Below are 14292 nucleotides of genomic sequence, written 5' to 3'. Positions count from 1 at the left end.
ATCCAGTTTAACATTCTGGACACAGAGTCAGACAAGCTTAGAAAGTTTCTCGGATATTATTGATACATAAAAATATATCTATTTAGGGTCCACATTATTTTATGGCATATTTGCAATATTTTATATATTTTATTTGATTATTAGGAATAAGCACAATTTAGTTTCAAGCAGAAAAAAAAAAAATGCTATGAATTATGGGTTTGGAGGGCTCGTGCAAAATAACGCTGGCAATAAATCAGCTTTACAAGACAGATTTCATCAACATCTGCAGCCCCCTCATCATCTTCAAAATGACGCCCCAGGCCGTGCTGCTTTCATAAATAATACAGGTGCCAACGGCAGTGGTGCTTGGTCAGCTTGGCTTTTTCCTGCCCCGGCTACCCATAACATTCAGGATGAGATTCAGGGGCAGACAAATCCAAATCTCAACAGGAACAGCAAGAATCTTTAGAAAAACAGCAGCTTTCCCATAGCCAAACCTAGGAAGTAGGAATGCCACTTGACCCCAATCATGAGAAATCTAAGGAAAAATTTCAAAAGAGAGGTCTGTGGGAAACGGCAAGAAGAAAATAAGAATAGAATCACTGTGTTGACAGGGTTTGATTATCAAGGGGGCATCAGGGCTGGGGTCTGACCTCCTCTGTCTCCCTCCTCACGGGTTTTAGCAATTGGTCTCCTGCTATTACCTCTTCTTCTAATACCATCATTAATGAGGATGCAAGCTTCTTTCACCAGAGAGCGATCACTGCTGCTTTGGCAAATAATGATGCTTTACTGTTTCAAAATTTCCCTCACCATGTGAGTCCTGTTTTCGAAAGTAGCTTTTCTCCAAAGATGGACACATGTCTCAACATTACCCCCACCACCCACATTTTCAGCATTACCTTAACCAACATCAACAGCAAAGTAGGTCTCCTGCCAGTCCACATCGACCCACTTTCCACCACAGAAATACTGCTATTAATTACCTGCCCCATTTGGCAAATAATCTCAATAAACCTCCCTGTATTTAGAGCAGCTACCAAAGCCCATCACTTACACCATCTTCTTTATTGAGCCCAAGTTATTGTGTATATGAGGAAGGGGTGGGTCCCAAGGTAGGGACCTCCATAGAGGACTTAATGAGAGAATAACGTCTTTGGATTCTATCTCTCTCTCCCTGAAGAAGAATTTTGGGAATAACCACATCTAGTTGAAGATGTACGTCAGACCTACGCACAAAAATCTTTGATGAAAGACAGCTTGAACGCAGCTGACAACATATATCCTTTTGCGGTGAGGGTATATACATTATTTATCTGTTTTCTTTGTCTTTGTGTGACTGGAAATGTTGATAATCACATATTAAGAAAAAAAAGATTGTATAATGGGAATTTCTAACTAACTTTTTATGATTAGGTATGATCGTTTTTGTGGATCAGAACAATGTCGCAGCATATTTGCCATGTTTAATGATGTGTTGTGCCATTAACTAGCTCTAACAAAAATTATATTGCAGTTGTGTTCACAAATGGCACCAGTTACAGCAGGCTAGACAGGTCATAGAGATTTTCCTCAAGTTGCGACAAATGGGAGGTTTTATGTGAAATGTAAATACGATGTCAGATACCACCATTTTTGCTGGTGGAGCAACGAACATGCAACTGATTCTATTGATACATGATCCTCAATGTGCATAGATTTAATCCGGGAAAGCTCAGTTACAGAGATAAAATAAATTTACATAATTGGAGGATGTTATGCACCACTGTGTACTTCATTTACTAGTCCGGGTGCTATCTTAAATAGACACTAACTTTTCAAACAATTTAGGCCCCATGCACACGTGTTTTTGCAGCCGCAATTCCCCCGCAAGTCTGAGGGTAAGTTGCGGTCCCATTCAGTTCCATGGGCCCATGCAAACGACTGTGGTTTCCACTGTCCGTGCATTGCCCGGGAGCCTGGACCGCAAAAAGATTTTGCGGTTCAGGCTCATTGAAATGAATGTACACGGCCATGTGCGCGGCCCGTGATTTGCGGGCGGCCCGCGTGTGACACGCCGCGGTCGTCCGATCCGCAAATCACGGGCCGTGCACACCGCTACGGTTGTGTCCATGAGCCTTTATGCTAATCTACACTTCTCAACATTGAATTTGCCATACCAAGAAGGACAAGCTGTAAGGTTATGCAAATCGAGGAAGTAGCAGGTGTCGCTAAGATCTGCAAATGATCAAATTTTCAACCACCTAGCTCCAATCTGTGGCATGTGTGAGGGGCATAAAAGCCAGATGGAAAGCAAATTTTTTAGGCACATGAAACCCCAAAAATCGGATCAAAAGGTGTGCGATGATTGTGCGATGCCTCCTGTTCATCTACGTGACAGTTATCGCCGCTTGTTGCAAACTAAGAGGGACAGAATCCTTGAAATGAGAGACCTTGGTTTATCACTCCCGCAGATCGCTATGTGCCTAGGCCGAGATGTCACTACTGTTCAACGTTCCCGGTGGTTGGGAGTTTAACAATTACATTACATTACAGTAGTAAATGCCTATATTTCCTTGGAGGGAACTAGGAGTCTGGGTCTGGGACACTGTCACTTCTTAGCAATGGCAGGCTCAACCTGCTGCCTGGATGGGCTCTTTGTATTTTCCATAGAACTCTGGACCCTATGACAGTGAGGGCAAACCACTGCTGCACAGTACTAAGCTGATAACTCTTTCTCAGTGGGTGATCCCACCGCAGTGTCTGATATGCTGCTTGTCTGAACAACATCATCCTGACCAGCAATGAACACGTTAAGGAGGTGGGTCCCATAGAGGGAGAAGATCGGCTCTTCTGCTGCATACAGGGTGCAACACAGAGGTCACAAGATGTTATCTTAATTCACTAACTGTGACAAAATGACATCTTGTCATTGTGAATTAAAAGATGTCACTCGGTCCACTGCTTGGGGCTAGGGCGGAGTTGAATTAGTGCATTAGTGGCGCTTGCGGGCTGCAGGGAGCAGGTGCTTACTGGGGGATTCAGCGGCTATCCGTTGAGCCAGTCCCAGCCTGCCTGGTAGGGGAAAACAGTGTGTTGTGGGACTGTATAGTGGGGAGCACTTACCACTTACTAGTTTAACTCTACATGGAACTCATATAATACTTTACCAGCATGGTATTATACCCATAGCCCTGGGCTAAATGCCTCACTTTACTCTGACTTGATACTGTCTATATGTCTTAACTCCATGGGTGACTTTGTCCATGTTTACTCTTAGATATAGCCTACCAGTCTCCGTTTTTGCACTAATTGCACTTTATGCTATGAGGTTTTTAAGACCCGGTCCATGTGGGGACCTATCTTTGTGGGTAATGTGTACTGTTTATGTGTTTTTTTATGTGTGTCTCAATAAAGAATTGTTCATTTTGATAATGATTAGTTTGTGTGTGATTTTTCTATAGGTGCTGTTATATCTTTGTCACACAGTACAGTGTAGGTTGCTATATGCATATATTAGCCTAATTGTTTCAGTAGGTGTTATGAAATAGGAAGATAGTATAACGGGGAAGAAAAAATATGGGATTAGTGAGGCAAGAATGGTGAAACTTGACCAGTGGAGGTAAAAAAAAAAAAAAGTGTAAGAGGAGTGGGCTCATGTTTTGAATGGGAAAAAACAATTACCATGTAGGGGGATTTTCACGTATAGCAAGAGGGTAAGCAGTTTAACCCCTTAACGGCCGGTCTATTTTAGACCTTAATGACCAAGCTATTTTTTAAGTTTTTCCATCGTCGCAATCCAAGAGCTATAACTTTTTTATTTTCGCATCGACATAGCTTTATAAGGTCCTGTTTTTTGCGGGACAAGTAGTTGTTTTTAATAATAAAATTTTCGGGTACATATAATTTATTGATCAACTTTCGCCACACTTTTTTGCTTCTTAGATTTACGCCGTATACTGTGTGGAAGAAATAACATAATAACTTTATTCAGTGGATCATTATGATTCTGGCGATACCATATTTATATAGATTGTGTATGTTTTACAACTTTTACACAGTAAAAACACTTTTTTTTCAAAATTATTTGTTTTTGTGTCGCCAAGTTTTTGGAGCCATATTTTTTTTATTTTTCCGCCGATGCAGCTGTATGAAGGCTTGTTTTTTGCGAGACGACTTCCAGTTTTTATTGGTACCATTTTGAAGTATATGCAACTTTTTGATCACTTTTTATCTAATTTTTTTGAAGGCAGGATGAACAGAAAACAGCAATTCTGGCATTGTTTTTTATTTTATTTTTATGCCGTTCATCCTGCGAGTTAAATAATGTAATAGCTTTATAAGTGGGGTCGTTACGGTTGCGGCGATACCAAATGTATGTAATGTTTTAATTTTTTTATTTTTTTTTTCATATTAAAGTATTTTATAAGGGAAAAAGTGGGGTTTTAATTTTTTTTATTTGAGATTTTTATTTATTTATTATTAACTTTATTAAACTTTTTGATAACTTTATTTTTAGTCCCACTAGGAGACTTCACTATGCGATCTTCTGATCGCTTTTATAATACACTGCAATACTTCTGGACCAGATGGAAAAGTAAAGAGAAAAAGAACGAATCTGAGAAGTTGTCACCGGTGAGTCACTAAATTTAAATGTTTATTCTCCCTGTGACTGCTCAGTACTGTAGTCACTGTATGATCTGCTGCAAGATGATGTGTGTATCATTCTTTTTTGTGAAACCGCAACTATCAGCATATCCTTACCATCGTTCTGGCTATACTGGGAGCTGTAGTTTTAGTCCATACAAACTTATATATAAAGTGTCTCTCATGTATTCTATAGATTCATTACACACAGAGGGATTTATTTCCAGCATTTTTTTCTTCTAATGTTGATGATTATGGGAACAGTTAATGAAAACCCAAAATTTAGTATCTCAGAAAATTGGAATATTATATAAGCCCAATTTAAAGAATGATTTTTAATACCAAAATGTCGTCCTACTGAAAAGTATGTGCAGTATAAGCCCTCAATACTTGGTAAGGGCTCCGACTCTGCATGAATTACTGCATCAATGGTGTGGCATGGAGGCGATCAGCCTGTCGCACTGCTGAGCTGTTATGAAAAAGCAGGCTGCTTCATTACTGACTGTGGAAACTTCACAAAGTACATTTTGTATTTCATTTGGAAATCTCTCCCCAGAGTCTGGAGGAAGAGTGGAGAGGCATCAATCCAAGTGTCTTGCAGTCCAGTGTGAAGTATCCACAGTCAGCTATCAAAGCAACCTGGGCTTCCATAACACTTCAGCAGTGCCACAGGCTGATCGCCCCCAAGCCACACCATTGATGGAGTAATTCATGCAAAAGGAGCACCAACCAAGTATTGAGGGCAGATACTGGATATACTTTTTAGTAGGACAACATTTCGGTATTAAAAATCATTTTTGTGAAATTGGGCTTATATAATATTCTAATTTTCTGAGTGACTTAAATTTTTGGTTTTCATTAACTATTCCCATAATCATCAAAATTACAAGAAAAAAAATGCTGGAAATAGATCACTCTGTGTGTAATGAATCTATAGAATATATGCAAGACACTTTTTGAATTGAATTACTGAAATCAATTAACTTTTGAAGATTTTCTAATTCATTGAGAAGGACTAGTATATATACTGAGCTTTGTTTTGGTGTGTTGTATATATGTACTGAGCTTTGTTCTGGTGCTGTATATATGTACTGAGCTTTGTTCTGGTGTTGTATATATGTACTGAGCTTTGTTCTAGTGTTGCATTTATGTACTGAGCTTTGTTCTGGTGTTGTATCTATGTACAGAGCTTTGTTCTGGTGCTGTATATATGTACTGCGCTTGGTTCTGGTGCTGTATATATGTACTGTGTGTAATGTCCGTGGTCGCTGACCACGAACTACTTCCATCCAGTCGACGCCATTCTCTCAAGAGATGTCTGCACATACGGCCGTCCTGCTTCACAGTGACCACCAGGGTGCGATCACGAGCTCAGTTCAGACTTAAGAAGCCAGAGCGCACACATGTTGGTGATTGAGCTAATTGCTTCAGAACATCCTGGGCTATAAGAAGGTCCCAGCCCCTTCCTCCCACGCCTGAGCTTTGTTGTTGTATTCCAAGTCTTTCTTGCAAATGGTCCCCTAGTGTTTCCTGCTCCCAGTGTTCTCTATTCCTGTATCCTGTAACCTGTATGCTTATCTAGTGCCGTGCTTAGCTGTAGTCGTACTGTGCTGTATACCACGCCTGTCCTGCTTCTCCACGCCTGACGTCTACCTGCTGCCTAGTTCCTGCCAAGCCTGCCTTGCTACTGTCCGAGCTGCCACAGGTACCTTATATAAACTATAGACTCTGACCTGCGCCCTGTTGGCCAGCTGCCATACCGCCAATGCGGTACGGCCCAGTGGGTCCACGAACCCTACGTGACACTGTGCTTTATTCTGGTGCTGTACATAAGTTCTTTACTTTTTTCTGGTGCTGTATATATGTACTGAGCTTTGTTCTGGTGCTGTATTTATGTACTGAGCTTTGTTCTGGTGCTGTATTTATGTACTGAACTTTGTTCTGGTGTTGTATATATGTACTGAGCTTGGTTCTGGTGTTGTATATACGTACTAAGCTTGGTTCTGGTGTTGTATGTATGTACTGAGCTTGGTTCTAATGTTGTATTTATGTACTGATATTGTTCTGGTGCTGTATTTATGTACTGAGCTTGGTTCTGGTGTTGTACTTACGTACTGAGATTCGTTCTGGTGCTGTATATTTGTACTGAGCTTTGTTCTGGTGCTGTATATACGTAATGAACTTTGTTCTGGTGCTGTATATGTACTGAGCTTGCTCTTGGCACCGTATCTGTGCATTAGCCAGGAGAGTTTTCGCGGCTCAGTGCGCACTCCGCACTGTCCTCCACCCTTCTCATGTGCACAGCCTAACTAAATGGGCTGAACACGCTTAGGATATTGAATGTGCCCATATAGGCCTGTACGTAATGGGTACGTTTAACATAATGTGTGGGAAGGTCTGTACGCTTATGTAATTATATACATAGTGTAGCAATCCACACTAAAGCATTCTGGACAGGGAATTTCTTTATTTAGAGTCCACGTTAATGTAGAAGGTATTTGGAATATCGTAATTGTCTTATTTTATTATTAGGATCATTTTCAATAGCGCGATACACCGCAAAACACTGTGACACCCCCCCACCCCGCGGCGCATATGTCTTTGTTCGAAAAACAGGGAACCTGTAACGGATCTGCCAGACACAGCTTCTGTGGTTAATCAGTCTGAACCTGCTCCTAAGTCTGATAGAGTGACTCGATCTGCTACCACTCAGGCTGGTAGGCTCAGGAGTGGGAGAACCTATCACAGCCTGGCCAGACAGTTCTAGCTCCCGCCCTCGGTCTATTTATACCTTCATTTCCTGCTTGTCTCTGCCTGTGATTCTTTCCTGTTTCCTGGCTCTGTTGCTCCTGCTATTATTATTGACCTTGCTTCATTTTGACCCTGGCTTTACTGACTACGCTCCTGCTCTGCGTTTGGTACCTCGTACACTCCTGGTTTGACTCGGCTCGTTCACTACGCCTGTTGCTCACGGCATTGCCGTGGGCAACTGCCCCATTTCCCTTAGCTTCTGTGTACCCTTGTCTGTTTGTCTGTCGTGCACATATGGAGCGTAGGGACCGTCGCCCAGTTGTACGCCGTCGCCTAGGACGGGCCGTGCAAGTAGGCAGGGACTGAGGGGCGGGTAGATTAGGGCTCACCTGTCTGTCTCCCTACCCCGTCATTACATAATCACAGGCCCATATAACTTTTCTATCCTGGTCCCTGAGACAACTATGGACCCCCTTGAGACCCTGGCTCAGCAAATGCAGGGCCACTCCCTACAGGTCCAAGCCCTGGCTCAGAGGGGCAAGCAGCATGATGCCACCCCGGTTGTGCCCCCCACCTCACCTCTTGAACCCCACCTCAAGTTGCCTGACCGGTTCTCAGGGGACCGGAAGACTTTTTTCTCCTTTCGGGAGAGTTGTAGGCTCTATTTCCGTCTAAGGCCCCACTCCTTAGGTTCTGAGAGCCAGCAAGTGGGTATAATTGTGTCCCGGCTACAGGACGGGCCCCAAGAATGGGCCTTCTCCTTGGCTCCTGACGCCCCTGATCTTTCCTCTGTTGATCTTTTTTTTTCTGCTCTCGGGCTCATATATGACGAGACTGACAAGACTGCCTTTGCCGAGTCAGCTGGTGACCATACGTCAGGGTAAGAGACCCGTCGACTGTTCTGACTTTAGGAAGTGGTGTGTAGCTTCTCGGTGGAATGACCCTGCCTTGAGGTGCCAGTTTAGATTGGGTCTGTCGAACGCCCTGAAAGACCGGTTAGTTAGCTATCCCTCTTCAGACTCTCTAGATCAGGTTATGGCTTTAGCGGTACGTCTTGACCGACGTCTCAGGGAACGACGACTTGAACGTTTTTGTGCTTTCTCCTCTGGCTCCCCCATGATGGCTCCCGAGGTTCCGTTGCTTCGTTCTTCCACGGAAAACTCGGATGAACCAATGTAACTCGGGGCCTCCGTGTCTCCCCAACAACGTAGAGAGCTCCGCAGGAAGAATGGTCTCTGCTTCTACTGTGGGGATGACAAGCATCAAGTGAACAACTGTCCTAGGCATAAGATTAAGCAGCCGGAAGAACTTCCATGCCTAAGTGACCATCGGGGAGGTCACTTGGGCGCACAGGTATTTCCCGTAAATATGAAACCTAATAAGATCTTGCTTCCCTTTCAGGTCTCTTTTGAGGGTAGGTCTGCTACCGGCAGTGCCTTCGTGGATTCAGGGTCTTCTGCAAAATATTATGTCTGTGGAATTTGCTATGTCTCTAGCTATGCCATTGATTGATTTGCCTAAACCTGTCCCGGTAGTGGGTATCGACTCTACTCCACTTGCTAATGGTTATTTTACGCAGCATACCCCTGTTTTTGATCTCCTTGTTGGCTCCATGCATTTGGAGCAGTGCTCTGTACTGGTGATGCAGGGATTATCGTCCGATTTGGTTTTAGGCCTTCCCTGGTTGCAGATGCATAATCCCACGTTTAACTGGAATACTGGGGATCTTACCAAATGGGGTAATGAATGCATGACGTCATGTTTTTCTGTTAATTTTATTTCTCTCCCTGAGGAGGTGAACACTCTACCTGAGTTTATTCAGGACTTCGCTGATGTTTTTTCTAAAAAGGCCTCCGAAGTGTTACCTCCTCATAGAGAATACGATTGCGCAATCAATTTGGTACCAGGAGCTAAGCTCACTAAGGGTAGGATATTTAATCTCTCTTGTCCCGAATATGAAGCCATGAGAGTGTATATCCAGGAATGCCTAGCCAAGAGTTACATTCGCCCCTCTACTTCTCCGGTAGGTGCTGGCTTCTTCTTCATAGGGAAGGATGGTGGTCTTAGGCCGTGCATCGATTACCGAAACCTGAATAAGGTCACTGTAAGGAACCAGTATCCCCTTCCTTTGATTCCTGATCTCTTCAATCAGGTTCAGGGGGCCCAATGGTTCTCTAAGTTTGATCTACGGGGGGCTTATAACCTTATCCGCATCAGAGAGGGGGATGAGTGGAAGGCTGAGTTTAACACGCCCGAAGGTCATTTCGAATACCTCGTCATGCCCTTTGGGTTGTGTAATGCTCCCGCGGTCTTCCAGAATTTCATAAATTAGATTTTAAGAGACTACCTGGGGGTATTTCTTGTAGTGTACCTTAATGACATACTTGTGTTTTCCAAGGACTAGCAATCCCACATTGAGCATGTCAGGAAGGTGCTCCAGGCCCTGGGACCGTCGCCCAGTTGTATGCCATCGCCTAGGATGGGCCGTGCAAGTAGGCAGGGACTGAGGGGCGGGTAGATTAGGGCTCACCTGTCTGTCTCCCTACCCCGTCATTACAGAACCTATTGTAAAAAATGTGAATCCCACCCCTGCACGTCATCATCCATCCATGTACAGTAAATGCCTTAGGACTAAAGTATATGCAATGTGTGTCTTATCTGTATTGAGAAACCCCTAAATATAATGTTTTTCTTTGGAACAATGCATCACCTGTGTAAATTAAATATGCAGCATGTCCTACTCTCAGCCATGTGGGATCAATGTTCTCCCTACTGCATGCTATGATTTAATTTTACTTTTATCCTTTGAGTGTATGTCTGTATTTGCATTAAGGCAAATTGCTTACACAATGACCAGAAATTATCCATGTAGGAGCCATTAACAGCAGGTGAAACACTGTTAAAACATTGAGCGGAAAATATCAATATGGATGTAAATACAGATTCAATTTGGAATCGCATTTTAATGTGTTATTTCTTTCTGATCTCCAAACTTGGCTATTCAGTACTTACATCACAAATTAGGCACGACTCTGCCGTTTATTTGCACTCATATTTGCAGTCATTCATGTGACTTACCATTTAAGCTCAAATTATAAAACTGTCATTGTTCTACAATGCACTGCTTCTTGGTGACTGGAACTTAGCAGAATATAAAAATTTTTGTTCTATTTTAATGAGAGAAAACAACTACCTGAAATTAAAAATCAGCACAAGAAAAACAAGGTATATAAAAAAAACTCAATATTTTTTTTATAGATTTAAACTGTGAAATATTGTAAATATGTTGTACAGAAGTTTTCCCTCTCCTCCGTGAATCTGCAGACATAATGGGCGTCCCCAGATATCTATTGCCTGCGTATTTTATCAATAAATACTTTTTACTTTTACTTTTCTTTTATAAACCAGATTTTTTTTCATTTCCATGTGATTTTGTAGTTCTTTACATCATATTTTTCTGGGAGTAGGAAAGGCAGATGAAGTCTTTCAAAATGCATGCGGTGGAAAAAAGTTATTTCTTGGTCAATACACTATATACCAAAGACAATTCCATGAATTGTATCAGAAGTGATAATTTTTGTAAAATGACTGTGGCTGAATATCACTTTACCCCATGCTGTAATAGTGAAAAGCTAATAAAAAGAAGTTATTAGGGAATAATCTGAGGCTTACATCATGTAGGTTGTTCAATTATCACCTATAATTGCAAGGCAGATCTGAAACTAAAAAGATAAATGAAACCTTCTAACTTGTGACAACATTATGTTACCTGAATGCACCAATGACTGTAGCTGGCTGCTTGTAGAAGGTCCACAGGTCCTGTAACTGCAATAATTACATCCTTTAACAATGGAGATGGTGCAGATTTAAGTGCTACAAATGTAATTATTTATTTAGTTCTTTATTATATAATATATAGTTTCTTTATTTTTTTTAAATTATTTTATTCTTTTACAAAAACAAACAATCCCAAAAAGTAACATTCAAGGACAACAACATATCTGTGATAGGCATCCACACAGAGACCCACCCTTTATCCACGCATCTCACACACAAACAACTCAACCAAAAAGAAAAAATAAACAAATAAACAAAAAATATTAAGATATAAAAAAGAAAGAAAAAGATTACAAGCAGTAGAGAGAAAGTAAATAAATAAATAAAATAAAATAAAGAGAATAAAGAGTTGATATTCCTCCCTCTCACAACCCTCAAAAACCTCCTCTCAGCCCATCCCATGGACTACCATAGAGCATATCCCCTAAATAGATATGTGTCTGTCACCCATGTGACCCATCTCTGGTGGAAGGTTTCCTTTTTAGTTTCGTTTTCGATCCCAACTCCATACTCATATCTCAGGTATATATTCACTTTATCTCTGACTTCCATCATTTTGGGATATTAGGGGATTTCCAACCATATAAGATTAAAGAGGCTCTGTCACCAGATTTTGCAGCCCCTATCTGCTATTGCAGCAGATCGGCGCTGCAATGTAGATTACAGTAACGTTTTTATTTTTAAAAAACGAGCATTTTTGGCCAAGTTATGACCATTTTTGTAGTTATGCAAATGAGGCTTGCAAAAGTCCAAGTGGGTGTGTTTAAAAGTAAAAGTCCAAGTGGGCGTGTATTATGTGCGTACATCGGGGCGTTTTTAATACTTTTACTAGCTGGCTGTTCTGATGAGAAGTATCATCCACTTCTCTTCAGAACGCCCAGCTTCTGGCAGTGCAGACACAGCGTGTTCTCGAGATATCACGCTGTGTCGTCACTCACAGGTCCTGCATCGTGTCAGACGAGCGGGGACACATCGGCACCAGAGGCTACAGATGATTCTGCAGCAGCATCGGCGTTTGCAGGTAAGTAGCTACATCGACTTACCTGCTAACGCCGATGCTGCTGCAGAATCAACTGAAGCCTCTGGTGCCGATGTGTCCGACGCGATGCAGGACCTGTGAGTGACGTCACAGATCTGCACTGCCAGAAGCTGGGCGTTCTGTAGAGAAGTGGATGATACTTCTCGTCAGAGCGCCCAGCTAGTAAAAGTATTAAAAACGCCCCGATGTACGCACATAATACATGCCCACTTGGACTTTTGCAAGCCTCATTTGCATAACTACAAAAATGGTCATAACTTGGCCAAAAATGCTCGTTTTTTAAAAATAAAAACGTTACTGTAATCTACATTGCAGCGCCTATCTGCTGCAATAGCAGATAGGGGCTGCAAAATCTGGTGACAGAGCCTCTTTAAGCTTCGGGCAGCATCTAAGATTCGGGAGAATATATAGTTTCTTGAAAAATTACATTCAAAATTCTTCTACTACTCTAAAAATCTCTCCACAATGCTGCACTGTCATACATCTCCGCTCTCATCTCCGTTTACTGACCTACTCATGCTCTTCGCTGAGCCAGTAACCTAAGACTCTCATCCTGACTTCTCTCGTGCTTCCCTCATTCTGTGAAACTCACTGCCCTGGACCATCAGACTTGCTTCTAACATTACACTATATACAAGGGATGGAGCAGGGTGGCACTAAATACAAGGGGGGCAGGGGGCACTATATACAAGGGGGGAGCAGGGCGGCACTATATACAAGGGGGGCAGGGTGGAACGATATGCAAGGGGAGCAGAGTGGCACTATATACAAGGGGGAGCTGTGTGGCAATACTTAGGGGCCTGTGTGTCACTATCTAATAGGGGTCTGTATGGTACTATTTACAAGGGGGGTGGTCTGTATGCCGCAATCTACAGGGGTCTGTGTCTGGCACTATCTACAGGGGGCTATGTGGTACTATCTACAAGGGAGGGCTGCTGTGTGGCACTATATACAAGGGGGAGCTGTGTGGCACTTTATACAAGGGGGCTTTGTGGCACTTCTAAGGGGGAGCTGTGTGGCACTATCTACTAGGGGGGCTGTATACAACTATTTACAAGGGGGAAGGGCTGTGGCACTATCTACAGGGGGTTTTGTGTGATGTAATCTACAGGAGTCTGTGTTCGGCGCTATCTATAGCGGGCTGTGTGGCACTATCTACTAATGGGGCTATCGTGGCACTATATACAAGGGGGAGCTGTATGGCAATATATACAGGGGGAGCTGTATGGCGCTATCTACAAAGGGGCTTTATGCCGATATCTACAGGGGGGCTGTATGGAACTATCTACAAGTGGGGTGTGACACTGTCTACGGGGGTGTGGCTGTATAGCACTGTCTACAGGGAGGCCAGTCAAAAGTTTGCTATGGGGCCCAGTCTTTCCAAGTTACGCCCCTGGCCTCCAGTCTATTACACTGTATTTTTTTTTCTCTTTATGCCTCTAGTCTAATACACTGTATTTTTTTTCTCTTTATGCCTCTAGTCTATTACACTGTATTTTTTTCTCTTTATGCCTCTAGTCTATTACACTCTATTTTTTTAAAACACCTACAACCCCTTATGTGACAATTATAAAATCTGTGAGGGGTGTAAATACTTTTTCATAGTACTAAACATTGCAAATAGTAATGTGCGAAATAGTTGTATCGAGGTACACATTCAAGTTTCATTTTCCCATCATTTTGTTATATAGACTATACTATCCATACGTTTGGATTAAAAATTATACAAGCATCCCATCTTATAGAAAGTACATATAGTTATTTAATGTGTAAAGTATCCGGTAAAACATTCATGGTATAGCAACACTTGTCACCAAGCTGGCAAACCACTGGCCCAGACGGTAATAATACTGGGAGGTCGGTTCTGGTAAAAAAACCTTCTGGGCACTTGACGGTAATTTTGCATAATAAGATAATTGGATATTTTTCCTTAGCCATAACCCTCCAGCCTCGGCAAAGCATGCATGTTTTAAAGGGGAGAGCGGAATAGGTCACTGCCACTACCTCCGGCAGAGGATTATCTCATGTGAGGACAAAGAATCGGGTATGTTGAAATC

General features: G+C 42.3%; 1 pseudogene; it reads left to right on the top strand.

Annotated features, from left to right (window-relative positions):
- Positions 1–187: 187 nt before the first annotated feature.
- LOC142652469 (cytoplasmic polyadenylation element-binding protein 4-like) overlaps positions 188–14292 on the top strand; it is a 112485-nt pseudogene continuing 98380 nt past the window's right edge.

This window comes from Rhinoderma darwinii, chromosome 5 (genome assembly GCF_050947455.1).
Source record: "Rhinoderma darwinii isolate aRhiDar2 chromosome 5, aRhiDar2.hap1, whole genome shotgun sequence".
Lineage (NCBI taxonomy): Eukaryota > Metazoa > Chordata > Amphibia > Anura > Rhinodermatidae > Rhinoderma > Rhinoderma darwinii.
Note: the sequence above shows the minus strand (reverse complement) of the source record. Positions and strands in the feature narration are given on the sequence as shown.